The sequence below is a fragment of the Dermochelys coriacea genome, chromosome 28 (assembly GCF_009764565.3).
Source record: "Dermochelys coriacea isolate rDerCor1 chromosome 28, rDerCor1.pri.v4, whole genome shotgun sequence".
In the NCBI taxonomy this organism is placed as follows: Eukaryota; Metazoa; Chordata; order Testudines; family Dermochelyidae; genus Dermochelys; species Dermochelys coriacea.
This window is the reverse complement of record NC_050095.1, coordinates 1,128,825-1,138,912: the sequence shown is the minus strand read 5'-3', so window position 1 is coordinate 1,138,912 and position 10,088 is coordinate 1,128,825. Positions and strand designations below refer to the sequence as shown.

The 10,088-nt window shown below is 48.3% G+C and overlaps 1 long non-coding RNA gene across 1 annotated transcript in view; it reads right to left on the bottom strand.

Annotated features, from left to right (window-relative positions):
- The window catches only part of LOC122457724, a 22,382-nt gene extending 20,107 nt beyond the window's left edge, over window positions 1-2,275 (bottom strand). The window contains exon 1 of the long non-coding RNA XR_006277398.1: window positions 2,265-2,275. This is a non-coding gene — a long non-coding RNA (uncharacterized LOC122457724). The remainder of the gene's footprint in view (window positions 1-2,264) is intronic.
- Window positions 2,276-10,088: the final 7,813 nt, after the last annotated feature.

Below are 10,088 nucleotides of genomic sequence, written 5' to 3'. Positions count from 1 at the left end.
ATTAAATTAGAACAAGATGTCAGTAATTTTAGCTCTTGTGATGTGTTTCTTTCCTATATTGGAAGAATTTGAGGATTGTCCTGTGGTAGAAACCCGTACCTTATCTCACGTCACTTACCCAGCTTTCTCTCTAGGCAAGTCATTCCATCTCTGTGCTTCATTTGTCCATTTGAGAGGAGCATCCTTTTCTCCCACCCTTTGTTTGCCTTACCAATTTAGATGAGGTGGTCTTTGGGGCAGGACTGTTTCTTCCTGCATTGCATGTATGTACTGCTCCTAGCACAGCAAAGCCCTGATCTTAATAAATGCTGCTGTAATAGTATCCAAATAATATCCCCCGGGGGTCTGCAGACTGTCTAAGATATCCAGGGGGTTCCGCGCCTCCATTTGAAATTGTTTAGGGTCGACAAATGCAAAATGGTTGGAAACCACTATAATTCGCAATGCGTTCTTTGCTTTTAGGTGTGTATTGTGCAAAAGGAGTAACTTTTAGGTGCTTTCTTAGACTCTTTACTTTCTTACACTGTCTTAGAGTGTAAAAAAGGTAGATTTCGCATCGAACCGTCCATGAATTTCGAAACATCATCGACCCAGCTGTTTTTAATCTTTGATCATATTTTGTCTCTGGGAGCTAAGAATCAATTGTTTTGGTTTTTTTTTCAGATTAGACTTGCCTGTTTTATCTCCTTCTAGTACTTCCTCATCAGCCATGAGTTGCTACAAGAATCTGCACCTGCTCTTGATTTTTATTAACTAAGGTGCTTTTAAGGGGCAAAGTTGCCTCTCTGAAACTGGGATGTTAAGCACCACCATGTGTTCTCCATGATCTCAGTAAGGAAGTAACTTTTTCTTAGTGACATCTGGCAACACTTTGAGCGGGTCCCTGGTTGTAGGAATTTGAGGGTCAGTGCTGTCCTTATGAAACAGCAAAGCAAAGACGAGAATTGGATATCTGTAAATAGTACCACACGTTCGGAAAAAGCGAGAGCTATGGGATGTTGCAGGACTGTAGTAACCTGATCTCGGCCAAAGAGGTGTGTGGTATTGTCTCCGCTTTGCCACAGGGCTAATTTTAGACCTGTCTTGCCCCACGGGAAAACAGTCGAACACGAACCGGTGTCTGGCATCAGCGGGTCTGCAGATCAAAGGTGTAAAAAATTCTTCATGGGCTAATTCTCTGCTTAGAAAGGGGGAAGGAAGGCTTTTTTCAGCTGACTTGCCAGCTTTTGTTAGCCTTGCTGCTTCTGCCTTCGTTCTGCCTTTCACGAGTAGAGGGTCTCTGATTCCCGTCCGACTTTCGTTCGTGTTTAAGGTGAAGGTTCTCTGGAGTTTTGCAAGTGAGAGTTAAGAAGATTTCAGAGGTTATTTCCCCCTCCTATACTTCACTGCTCAAGTCCCCTTTTGGTTTAAGTAATAGCAACCTGTCAGCACTCGCTTATTCCACCAAAATCCGGCCCCCTCAGGGAATCTTGGTGGCCTTTTAGATAAAGCCTCGGACTAGGCCTCGAGAGATCCGAATCCTATTCCTGGCTTGGCCACGGGCCTGCTGGGTGACCTTGGTTAAGTCATTTCAGTGCTCCATGCCTCGGTTTCCCCATCTGTAAATTGGGGGCAATAATTCGGATGCCTCCTCTGTAAAGCCCTTTGACATCTAGTGATGAAAAGAGCTAGATGGTCTTGTTTGATTAGCCTCATTTGATGTTTAACTGCTCTTAGAGTTAGTTTTCCTTGTATCTAACCTAAACCTCCCTTGCTGCAGATTAAGCCCGTTGCTTCTTGTCCTACCTTCAGTGGACATGGAGAAACAATTGGTCCCCATCCTTTGTAGAACATATTTGAAGACTTTTATCAGGTATTCACACCCCCCACCCTCCCCAGTCGTCTTTTCTCAAGACTTAAACATGACCAGTTTTTTTAACCTGAGCATAGGTCAAATTTTCTAAATCCTTGATCATTTTGGGTGCTCTCCTCTGGACTTTCTCCGGTTTATCTGCATGTTTCTTAAAGTGTGGGCACACACAACTGAACACAGCACTGCTGCTGTGGCCCCCCCCCAGTGCCGAGAAGAGTGGAATAGCTACCTCCCATGTCTTACGAGCAACACTCCCATTAAGACCCCCCCCCAGAACGATGATAACCTTTTCTTTCAACTGCATCACGCTGTTGACTCGTATTCCGTTTGTGATCTCTCGGTGCACTTCCCCCTGCTCCACTGTACCAAATACAAACTGGATCACTTTTAGGGCCTCTTGCTATTTAGATACGTAAAGCTACCACCTTGTCGTCGTCCCTGCTAGGTACAGGTTTGCCCGCGTTGCTTCGGTATGCTCATAACGCTTGCAGCTCTGCAGTAAGAACGCTGTAATCAAGTGTCATGCTTCAGGTTTTCAGCATGTTGCCTCCGGGGTCAGGAAGAAATTGTTTTCCCCGAAGCACAGTTGGCTAGACATATTCACGGTTGTTGTTTTTTTGCCTTCCTCTGAAGCATCAGAGATTGGCCACAACTGGAGACAGGACACTGGATAGGGTGCACCAGTGCTCAGAGGTGGTACAGAAAGTCCTTTCTAGTGTCTTGGCTGGTGTGTTTTGCTCCTTTCCTCAGGGTCACACTGATTTCCACATTTAGGGTCCGATTAGATTGGCAGGGACGTTTTTTGGGTGGGGGGGTTCGCCTTCTGGGGTCAACTGGGTATATACATCACCCAATCATTTTCCTGCCACAGCAGGGGCCATAGGCACCGGTGGCACTTTGGCCTCTCCTGTTCTCTCACTGTGGCGAGCAGTTTAGTCTCCTGAGGACTGAAATGCTTTGGTTAAGCAAAACTGGGCTCAAGATCGGGGCGTGCGGGTGGGTTTCCGTGGCCTGCATTAGATCATACAGCCTAAGCTTGGGTTTAACGACCCTGCCTGGCCTTTAATTCTGTTAAACTATGAAAATCCCTCCTTCTGTATGGTGCCTGAGATGACTGGAAGATCTCTGAGTGCAGAAGGCTCTTCAATCCAACAGACTAAAGTGGAACAAGATCTGATGGCTGGAAGCTGAAGCTAGTCAAATCCCAACTGGGAACAGGGGGCAGGTTTTTAGCCCATCAGGGTCATTGATCTTTAATTCTTCAGGATAAATAGGACTAATTCCCTGAGATGGGATATTAGATGGATGGGATCTGAGTTACCCAGGAAAGAATTTTCTGTAGTATCTGGCTGGTGAATCTTGCCCATATGCTCAGGGTTTAGCTGATTGCCATATTTGGGGTTGGGAAGGAATTTTCCTCCAGGGCAGATTGGAGAGGCCCTGGAGGTTTTTCGCCTTCCTCTGTAGCATGGGGCATGCTTGCCTTGAGGGAGGCTTCTCAGCTCCTTGAAGTCTTTAAACCATGATTTAAGGACTTCAATAGCTCAGACATGGGTGAGGTTTTTCATAGGAGTGGGTGGGTGAGATTCTGTGGCCTGCACTGTGCAGGAGGTCGGACTAGATGATCAGAATGGTCCCTTCTGACCTTAGTATCTATGAATTACCCATTGGAGCAGCTCCACAAGGGGCATGGCATACATGGGCTGGAGGTGGGAATACTTAATATGCCTCAGTGCAGTGTTTCTCAGTGACCGGTCTGTGGACTGTCGCTGGTCCCTGAGATCTCGCTGACCCAGTTTAGGAAGGCAGCAAGCCGGTATCAAAAAGGTTGAGAGACACTGGACTTGATGACTTGTTGAGGTCCCTTCCAGCACTGCTGTTTCTGTTTTTGTGGTGGATTTGTCCATCTCTTGGAATTTTTAAATTGAAGTAAAACTGGGTTCAAAAAAGAACTAGATAAGTTCATGGAGGATAGGTCCATCAAGGACTGTTAGCCAAGAAGGTCAGGGATGCAACATCATGATCCCAAAATGTCCAATTGCCAGAAGCTGGGATCGACAACAAGGGATGGATCACTCGAAAATGCCCCAGTTCTGTTCATTCCCTCTGAAGCATCTGACATTGTTCCCTCCCAGATAGTGGGCTAGATGGACCATTGGTCTGACCCCAGTATGGCCGTTCTTATGAGACCGAATATCTTTCTAAAAGAGATGTTCTTAGTCCAACCACAAATGTGTTGGGATCGATGTAGGAATCACTGGCTGAAATTCTCGGGTGTATGTTGCGTAGGAGGGCAGACTAAGAGAAAAGTTAAGACCAGAGGGGATTGATCAAACGCTGACCGCGACTAGACGGGTGGCGATTATCGGGCTTGAGTGCTAGTTTGCCCTCCTTCCCTTTGGTCCATAATTTCCCCTGATGTCTCTTCACAGTCCTAGATTGTGAGCAGCACAACAGATCTTTTTGGCGAGAAGGGACCACTAGAGAGAGTCTGACTTCCTGTATTTCATCTGGGGACTCCTGTATTGAGGCCAATAACTTGTGGTGGATTAAAGCATCTCTTCCCGAAAGACAGCCATCCGTTCTTGATATGAAGGCCTCAGGAGGCGGAGAATCCACCACCTGGGACTTTATTCCAGGGTTAATCACCCTCACTGTTAAGAGTTTGTGCCTTATTTTTAACTTGAATTTGTTTGGCCTTAGTTTCTGGCCGTTGGTTCTTGTTCTGCCTTTCCGTGCTAGGTTACAAAGCCCTTTAGCCTAAGTACCCACATGGAAAAAATATCAGATATTAAACACCATGATCAAATCACCTGTTTGATCTTCTCTAGTCTTCTTAAGTCTCTCGTTTATTTTCCAGGTTTGGGATAATTTGTGTGGTTCTTTGCTGCACCATCTCCAGTGTTCAACCTTTTATTTTAAAAAGGTGGACGTAAGAATTGGATGCAATGTTCCACTCTTGGTCTCACTGAGTGACCCTGATCTTGTAGGGTTTGAAACTTGTCTGGTTATTAGAGCCAGTAGCTTGAAACCTTAGCTTAGTTTATTTAATGGGCTCTCAAACTGGGGGTTTTGGTCACCTCGAGAAGGATGTGGGAGGCTAGCATGACAGTGTTCCAGTTCTCCATGGCTAGATGAGATAGGAAGCACCTGAAACTTTCATGGACTATCCCGAAACACTCTCCTGTCTCAGCATAGGATTGTTGCATGGAAAAGGCTGAGACACACTGTTTATTTTAGACCCCAGAAGCGTGTTGAGAAAGGTTGTGTGTGTGTGTGTGTGTGTGGGCTCCGAGTGGAAAGTAGAGATAAAATGTGCCACTTTGGTATGAGAGGGGAGCTGATTTGCTTCACGTTGAATGAATGATAAATGGGACACCGTTTGCCAGTCAGTTGGCTAACTTGGGAATGACACTAGCTACATATATAGCCTCAGGCACAACTGCATTTAAAGGGGACCTGCTTGAGACAAATATAGAACTGTTACTCCTAGAGGATTTAATTACCATCTGTGGATTGGGGGGTAAATGTGTGGTGGTGCTAGTGTGTGTGTGTGGGGGGGGGGGGCAGGGGGTGATCAGTTTCTCTGGTTAGATCAAGATTTGTAAAGCGAACCCCCTCCCAACTTAGCGTCGTCTGCAAATTTTATAAGCACCCTCTCCACTCCAAGACATTCATGAAAATATCAGATCATAAGTGACTCAGCGCTAAATGTCCCCTCTTCCCAAGTTTGGCGCAAACCATTGATAACTGCTCTTTGAGTACAGTCTTTCAGTCAGTTGTGCACTTTCATTTAGACCACACTGCCCTAGTTTGCTTTTGAGGATGCCATGTGAGACGGTGTCAAAAAGCCTTCCTAAAATCAAGGGATATCTCCTCTACAGCTCTCTCAGAACAGAGTCCCTGCCCCAAATTGTTTACAGCAGGGAATAGAAGTTGTATGGCGGGCCATGAATGCTCACAAAATTGGGGTGCAGGAGGGGGTGAAGGCTATGGCTGGGGGTGCAGGCTCTGGGGTGGGCTGGGGATGAGGAGTTTGGCATGTAGGAGGCTGCTCCAGGCTGGGACCGAGGGATTCGGAGGGGGATCAGGGCTGGGGCAGAGGGTTGGGGCATGGAGAGAGGCTCAGGGGTGCAGGCTCCAGGAAGCACTTACCTCAAGTGGCTCCCGGAAGCAGCGGCCGTGTCCCCCCCCTCCAGCTCCAACGTGGAGCCGCAGCCCTGCGCTGCCCTGTCCGCAGGCGCTGCCCCTGCAGCTCCTATTGGCTGCAGTTCCCAGCCAATGGGAGCTGTGGAGCAGAATGCAGAGCAGAGGCCCCTGGCTGCCCCTACATGTAGAAGTCGGAGGGGGACCATGCCGCTGCTTGTGGGCGCCACATGGAGCGGCTCTCGACCCTGCTCCCAGGCTGGAGCGGGGCAAGCTCCAGACCCCCATCCCCAGCGGGAGCTCAAGGCTCGGCTTAAAACGGCTGGCGGGCCGGATCCAGTCCACGGGCCATAGTTTGCCTACCCCTGGTTTACAGTCTGTATGATGAGACAACAGATGGATCCGGTCAGACAAGGGAGTACAAGGAAACAGGGAGACAATATTGAGTTTGAGGAGGGGTGTGAAGGAGGTTACGTTAGGTTTTTTTTTGCGGGGGTGTACAGAGAGCTCCTCCCAAGCATGAGGGGCAGCATGGGAGAAAGCACGAAGGTGTGCCTTTGAAATTTAACAGGTGGTTTGGAAGCTGGCATTGTGGGCTGATTGGAAGTGAGTGCTGACATCTTGATAGCAAATAGCTTTCACCTGGAAAAATCCCATCTCTAATACAGATATCTTAGAGGTACCTAGGGTAATATCGACCTCTGTAGTAACTTGAGCAAGAACAATTATTTCCCTGGACAAGTCCCGCTTCCCTGATCTTTAATGTTTGAACTCTGAAGTCAGGATTGTCTGATGCCCTGTTCAGAATTAGTGCAGGAGTTCCTGCGTTGGTTGGTTCACTGGTTGTTTTCCAGCACTTAGAGGAGCGTTGAGCTGCTTTTGTTTTCGACAATTGGCATCTTCTGCATGAGTCCCGAAACTTCTGTCTTGCAGATCATGTTTTACCGTTCCCAATGGTGAATCCCCCTTAAAGACCAGCGAGTCAGAAAAGCACCTGGCATGAAACCTGTAACGTGTGGAGCTCTATATTCAGAACAAATGAGAGGAAAGCGAGCTATGGGGCTGAGATTCCAATCTCGCTCCCTCTAACCTTGGGCCGTGGCTTCATTTCTCTCTGCCTCCCTTCCCTATATGTAAAAAACTCTGATCTCCCGAGGAATTCTTCGTTTCTTGATGGCTTCCAATCGAGACTGTTTCGGCTAAAGATATGTTTTAGCCAGGCACAAGTTACTGGACTCAGGATGACTGGGTGAAACTGAACTGCTTCCGATATAATGTCATGCTAGTGACCTAATGGTCTTTTCTGGCTTTAAACGCTCTGAACTTAACTTTGGTGCTGTCATTTGTTTCTGTTTATATATTATCACTCCCATCCCATAATACTGAGCACCTCCTGGGAAGAGAGAGCTTTATCCTCTGGAAGGGAGGGAAATATGATCTTCATTTTGTGGGTGGGGAAACGGAGGCACGGACAGTTAAGTGGCTTTCCCAGAGTCAGAGCTGGGACTCTAACCCAGACCGGAGTCTCAATCCAGAGCCTTAATCATGAGCCCATTTGCAGAATTAGCTTCTGGCTGAGGTGGTGTTGGGTATGGGGGAGCGTCTCTCTAAGCACCTGTTCACCAGTGCAAATGAGGCATTCCTGGATCAGATGCCGAATGAGTGTGTCCAGAAGATGTTAAAACAGCAGGAAAAGAAAATTGGCTCTGGATTTTGTAGTCCCTATAAAAAATATAAAATATTTGTTGGCAGTGTTTAGCGGCCCAACTGGGATGAAGGCCCCGTCCTACGGAACACAGAATATATTGTAATGCCTTTCTGGAAATCAAGGATGGTGCCTTATCTGGAGATGACCTTCAAAAGGAGGTGGCGGAGTTAGAGGGGGTTCAGAGAAGGGCCATGAAAATGATTAATAGCCTGGATAACCGCTCATGTGAAGAGAGATGAAAGCCGGAATGGCTCATTAGCTGTTCCTGTCCATCACCGGCCACCGAACCCCGCCGTCACCCCGTATTGAGCCAATGACCTGGATTAGACTAAAGCGTTACAGCCCTTAGGAGGTTACCCTGTTGTGTGCCACAGGCAGAGAACAGGAGCTGACGGAGGTGACACCAGTGCCCAAGGCAGGGAATTAATTAGGTGAGATGTACCCAGATGATCCTAGCAAGCAACCTGCCCCCCAAGCTGAAGTCCCCCAGGGTCCCTATAAGTCTAAACTGGGGGAAGATTCCTTCCCACCCCTGAAAATGGCAATCAGTTTGTTGTGGGATTGTTACCTGATAAAAGGGATTTGTTAAGAGAACACAAGTCTGTAAAGTAATGAAAGGGAAAGAGAAGGTAGAGTGGGAGTTTCTCTCTTCCCTGTCTCTCAAAACCATGGCCAGGGGACACCAAACGGAATGGTGGCAAACGCAAAACTGAGCAAAGGAATTTTTTTTTTTCACACACAGCGTGTGCTTATCTTATGGAACTCGCTGCCACATGAAATTACTGAGGCCAAGAACTTAGAGGTTTTAAGGCCAGGAGGGACATCCCGATCCAAAAAGGCAGCCCTATGTTGGACTGGATCGATTGTATGATTTTTCTTTTTCCCCCAGAAGGTTTTACGGGAGACAAGGAAGAGCTGTTTATTCTGGTAGCACATAGAGATCCCCAAGTGCAAGGCGTTGTAGGGACACAGTAGTCTGTGGTCTTGGATCTGAACCAATCCAGTGGGGAATTGGCCTTGTCCCACGATCCGTTTCCTCCTTGCTGCTCAAAAGGGGCCTTATTTTAGACTGAGCGCATCCCTGCTCCTGCAGCAGATGGGTCTTGGGGCTTCACCGCATGCTAGTGACAAACAGGCAGCTGTTGGCTGGGACCAGCAGTGGTGCGGGGACAACACCTGTTCGTCCCGTCACTGGTTGGCAAGGCATTCCTGTCCCTGGCCTCAGACTCCAAATGCAGAACAGGATCGCCTGCCCCCCACCCCCACCGCTCCTCACAGAGTCTCCTGGTAGATGCTGATGACCAGGACTACGATCAAATAGCCCAGGACTCGGGAGCAGTATATGCGTTGGGCCTCATGTGGTGCTTCAGGTCGTGCCCCACTTATCTCCTGTGTTAGGGGCAGCTATGTGGCCTAGTGGGTAGAAAAGGACTTAGAATTGGGCCCCTCAGATTTGTGATTTTGCTCTTCTTTGTCAGATGACAACGTGTACTTGTACACTAGGGCTCAGGGCCCCTTGGTGGTGCTGGGTTTTGTACAGGTCTCCAGCCCATATCAGGAATAGTGCCAGGTGGTGGGTGGGCCTCCTGGCTGAGATCTGGGCAGGCTACCCCTCTATTGGGCTGGGTACTCCACAGCTGCCGTGAAAAACAGTCCCTGCCCCAGAAGAGCTAACAATCTAAATAGACAAAAAGCTTTTAAATGAGGAACTGAAGGCATGCGCAGCGTCTGTGGCAGACCCCGGTTTCGAGCCCAATCCTGACAACACATCCTGGGGATTTCAGCCGAAACTTTCAAGAGACTAGGAGATTTGGGGGTGGGGGAGGCCTGATTCTGCAGGAAGTCCAGCGCATCCACCAAATCTTGCCCAGCACTTCCTGAAAATCAGGGCGCCCTGTGAAGATGCGTCAAGCAGAGAGAGCGGAAAAACCCATGTATGACAATCTAAAACCCTAAACACTGTTTGGGGAGAGGGGGATGGTTATAAGTGGAGTGCTGGATTGATACCATCTAGCTCTTAGATGGTGCTTTTCCTTACTAGACCTCAAAACTCTTTACAAGGGATGTCAGGGTTGTCTAATCTGTTTTACATATGGGGAAACTGAGGCACAAGACACACATGGTTTGTCCAAGGGGGTGAAAGGGATAGCAGCATAGGTCCCCCATATTCCCCATAGAAATCTGGGGGACCCCAGCAGCTGGAGTGTGTCTGCATGGATGGAGCAGCAGAGGGCTGCTGTGCGTCCCCCCTCAACACCACACAGAGCCCTCTACTGGGATGGGGTTGGCTGTGGAGGGGGGCGGGGGCCAGTGCTGTAGGGTTTGGAATTGATACCCCATTGAAATACATGGGACAGTTCCCCTTGCTGAGAAGGATTGGTT